We start from the raw sequence: 4,959 nt of genomic DNA, 5'->3' as shown, positions 1-4,959 counted from the left end.
AGGAGGGTGGAGGGAGGAGGGTGGAGGGAGGAGGGTGGAGGGAGAAGTAAGGAGGGAGGAGGGAGGAGGGTGGAGGGAGGAGGGTGGAGGGTGAAGGGAGGAGGGTGGAAGGAGGAGGAAGGAGGGTGGAGGGTGGAGGGAGGAGGGAGACATACCTGGGTAGCTTGCAGTCGCAGCAGTCACAGGCTCTACACGCCGTCCTCAGCATGACGCAGGGGGCGGGGCCTCCCCCGCCTCTGGCCCCTCCCCCCGACACGTCCGGACACAGGCTGTAGGAGGAGATGGTGCAGGAGGAGGAGGAGGAGTGACAGGACGAGGAGTGCAGCTCTCTCATACGCCAGCGACCTGTCGTCATCATCGTCACGGCGACGACAGCTGCAGCAGCCACACCTGTACAAGGTAAGCAGGTAGCAGACAGGCAGGGGTGGGATGGCTGAGCGGGCGTGGCATGCACCGGAGGGGGGAGGGGGAGAGGGCAGCCGCAAAGACGCACCAAAACGCACGCGCGCACGCACAAGTACACACACGCGTACATGCACGAACGAACGCATGCATGAACACACACGCATGAATGAACACACGCACGCACGAACACACAAGCATGAATGAAAACACACGCACGAACACACACACACGAACACACATGCATGAATGAAAACACACGCACGAACACACACACACGAACACACATGCATGAATGAAAACACAAGCATGAACACACACACACGAACACACATGCATGAATGAACACACAAGCATGAATTAACACACACATGAATGAACACACACACACACACAAACACACACACATGAATGAACGAACACACACGCACGAACACACGCATGAATGAACACACGCACGCACAAACACACACGCATGAATGAACGAACACACACGCACGAACACACGCATGAATGAACACACACGCATGAATGAACACACACGCATGCATGAACACACGCACGCACAAACACACACGCATGAATGAACACGCGCACGCATGAATGTACGTGTGTACGCTGTCGTAACCTTGACAACGGGGAGACGTTGAATAGCCGGGCGGGCAGAACACTGGCAAAAATGTACGCTAATAACAAACGATGCACGAGTAATTATAATACTCACGCAATATACGTCGGATGTCTCTCTCGCTCGCTCTCTCTCTCGCTAGCTTGTTACCGCGCTCACGTCTGCATTCCTTCCTCGCCACAGATTCCGCTGTTTGTCGTTCGTCTGCGGCCCTTCCTGCTGGCGAAAACAATAAACGTCATGACAGGAGTAGAAATTAACCTTTGAACACGGGAGCCTTACCCTCAAAAAGAGGGAGTCCGCAGCAAAACGACAAAGTCCGCAGTCTGAGCTTCAAAATTAAAGATATTAACAATATATAAGATTAATTTTATTCATAATTTTTTTAAGATTCATGCGGTTGCACATCGGCCAAATTTTCTTTGAACGTTAGCTGAAAAAATATGGTAATTCCGCGAGGCCGAGCTCTGGAACAAACTAGTTAGTATAGCAACATTTTCAGGGAGTCTGTGTGACTCCTGCATATGTGAAATCAAGGATTCCGACATTAAATCAGGGAGTTTTTGTATCCGGACTCGCGTTAATTCTGCACCTTGTCATGACGATGCTTCGCAGGTGAGAGCAGACGTTATCAGCAGCATCGGAGATTACCTGCGCATGATCACGAGCGGCAGGTGGGTAGGTGGTGGGGGGGCGGTGCTTAGTTACCTTAATTACATTACATAATTAACGTTAGCCGATGACGCGCGATTAGAAATGCAGATGAAGCAATCATCTCGTGCGGGGAAAACTTTTCATGTACATTTTTCACGAGCATGGGATTAGAGAGCTCTGTTCTTTTGTTAACTTGCAGCCATTCGTGATGATGGTGGTGACCTCGGAGGGTCGATCACAGCGAATGATGTCACCAAGCTTGTAGTTATCTTACGAACATTACAGATCATACTACATCATAGATGACGACATTGTAAGACGTCGTCAACCCTGTCACATTGTCAACCGTCATGTTGTCACGGAGTCAATTGTCAACTGTGAATGACAACTGTCACATCACACACACAACACTGTCAACTGTCAGCATACATTGTGATGTCATCATGCATTCATTGTCACATGCTATAGAGTATCACTACATGGCACTACACAATGATACAATGCACTGCACATTGTTTCATGTCATTGTATGTACATTGTTACGTGTGGCCGTACATTGTTACGTGTGGCCGTACATTGTTACATGTCATTGTAGTGTACATTGCTACGTGTCATTGTATAATGTTACATACAACATAAAACAATTACACACTGTGACATGTCATTGTTCATTGTACATTATTACATGTTACTGACAAGACCAGCAAGCATTTAATAAAACAGTTGACATTAATTCCCTGATTATCACTATCGGTACTGGTTACAAAAAGTCGCAAGGAGTAGCACGAATGGCACAGCACAGACTAGATTCACTACCACTTCTATGTGCGCTGGCTATTCCCCTATTACCGTGCACATTTACATTGTAGTCCAGTGAAATAAACTATTATTTCAACCCCCTAGGCTACCACGCAACAAACTAGTTTTTGCAAGTTACTACTTTAATATTATTAAATGTGTATGCCATTATGTAATCATGCTTGTTTATGCACTGCTGCAGCGTAAGCTCTAGCCTTGTCACGCACGCACGATTGCATAATTCTCTCAATCAGGGCATGAGGAGGGGGAGGGGGGACATATTATTTATAAAGTTATTAGCAAACCTGCTCCACCAACACCCACACCCCACCCAGAGGGGGCGACGGTGACCTCACGCTTGCACGCTGCATTCCTCGGGCAATGCGAACGGCAATTTAATGATTTTTCGATGAAGACGGGGGGGGGGGGGGGATGCAGTGTGCGTACTCGGTAGGTAAATTACCCGCGCATTAATTCGTGCATGCAAATTTACTGCCGCTTCTGCTGCTGCATATGAATCCAGTAAAAACAGCATATATATATATATAGAAGGTGGAGGAGGAGAGGAGGTGGAGGAGGAGAGGAGGTGGAGGAGAGGGCTCAGAACGTCGGTGAGAAGGTGGTGGAGGAAGGAGGGGGGAGAAAGTGGAGGGAGAGGGACGAGAAAGGGGAGAATGGTGGGAGTGAGGAGAGATGGTAGGAGAGGAAAGAGAGGAAGTGGTGAGGAGGAGAACGTAGGGAGATATGTGGAGGAGTGGGGGAGAAGGTGAGGCAGAGAGGAGAGGAGCGGGATGAGGAGGAGGTAGAGGGCGGCATCTCCCTCCTTACGCTCTCCTCCTCCTCCATCACAGATTCTCGCATCTCCTCATTTAATTTTTCCTTTTCCTACCTCCTCAACCACACACGCCTGCACCTTCTCTACCTCCTCTAGCCTCCTCTCTCGCCTCCTCTACATGACCTCCTCCTCTCATTACCATTTCCCGTCGTCTTCTAACTACCTCTAAATGGTCCGGGTCGTAAATGTCCGTGGGTAAATGCGCCGGGGGTATTGTCTGGGGGGTGATTGTCGCGAGGGGTAAATGTTCCGGGGGGTAAAGTTTGTCTGGGGGTGATTGTAATGGGGGGAAATTGTCGGGGAAATGTCCGGAGGGTAAATGTGCCGCTTGGGTAAATGTCCGGGGGGGTGATGTCCGGGGGTAAATGTCCAGGGGGTAAATGTCCGGGTGGTAAATGTTTTGGGGGGATTTTCCGGGGGCTAATTGTCGCCGGGGGTAAATGTCGCGGGGAAATGTCGGGGGGTGTGATTGTCCCGGGTGGTAAATGTCCGGGCGGTAAATGGTCCGGGGTGGTGTTTGTCCAGGGGGTAATTTCGACGGGTAATTGTCCGGGAGAGTCACTGTCCGGGGCGGGGGGGGTAATTGTCCCCGGGGTAAATGCTCTCCAGGGGGTTTAAAGTGTCCGGGTGGTTAAAGTGTTCGGGGGGGATTTTTCGGGGTGGTAATTGTCGGGGGGTAATGTCTGGGCGGCAAATCAGTGCGGTGATTGTCGGCGGGGGGGTAAATGGCCGCGTGGGTAAATGTCCGGGGGGTGTTTGTCTGAGGTGGGTAATGGTCGGGGGGTATCTGTCCGGGGGGTGACTGCCAGGCGGTGTAATTGTCCGGCCTGGTAATTGTCTTGGGTTGGTAATTGTCCGAGGGAGTGAATGGCAATGGCGCGTAAATGTCCGGGGGGTGAATAGCATGGGGGTAATTGTCTGGAGGGCGATTGTCGGGGTATTTCAGATGGTTTGTCCAGGGGGTGCCAGTCCAGGGCTTGTTTTCGCGTGGTGAATGTGGCGATGGGGGGAATATTGGTCGGTGTGTGAGCTTTAGAATTTTGTGTCGCTGTTCGTTCATTCGTGATGTGTGTGTGTTTGTGGGCAAGTTGTTGTGCCGGGGGGTTTATTTGTGTTGGCTGTTCTTTTTCGAATGATGCTAGTTTATTGTTTTTACACATGAAAGGTGAAATTCACAATAGCTTGTGTGTTATTATGCAAATGTGTGTTCGTGTGTGTGTGTTCATGTGTGTTTTAATTCGCCTGTGTGTTGTGTGTGTGTGTTCGTGTGTGTGTTTTATTATGCCAATGTGTGTTGTTGTGTGTGGGTAGCGTTATGTTTACGTGCTGTGTATTATGTTTTCATAATTACGCAAAGTGTTTTGGGGAGTTGTTTGTGGTAGTCAGTTTGGCAGTGGCCAGTGAAGTGTTACGATTCTATGACGGTGACATGTGAATGATGTGATGAGGAGGAGGCAGGAATGATGAGGATGAAGGTTGCTATGAATGGATGACGATGAGGAGGAGGCAGGAATGATTGAGGATGATGGAGGAGGAGGCAGGAATGATGACGATGAGGAGGAGGCAGTAGATTGATGTGGATTGTAGCCAGAATGGCGAGTGTGTCGTAGGAATGATGACGTGATGTAATGATGAGATGTGT

At 49.7% G+C, this 4,959-nt stretch overlaps 1 protein-coding gene across 1 annotated transcript in view; it reads left to right on the top strand.

The window, feature by feature from the left end:
- Window positions 1-4,959, top strand: part of LOC106817974 (CCA tRNA nucleotidyltransferase 1, mitochondrial-like) — a 38,283-nt gene that overhangs the window by 10,628 nt on the left and 22,696 nt on the right. The window contains exon 2 of the mRNA XM_014822678.1: window positions 4,017-4,020. The gene's annotated coding sequence lies outside the window, so the exon portion shown is untranslated. The remainder of the gene's footprint in view (window positions 1-4,016; window positions 4,021-4,959) is intronic.

The sequence above is a fragment of the Priapulus caudatus genome, unplaced genomic scaffold (assembly GCF_000485595.1).
Source record: "Priapulus caudatus unplaced genomic scaffold, Priapulus_caudatus-5.0.1 Scaffold1958, whole genome shotgun sequence".
NCBI classification, from domain to species: domain Eukaryota; kingdom Metazoa; phylum Priapulida; class Priapulimorpha; order Priapulimorphida; family Priapulidae; genus Priapulus; species Priapulus caudatus.
This window is presented reverse-complemented; position numbering and strand designations above follow the sequence as displayed.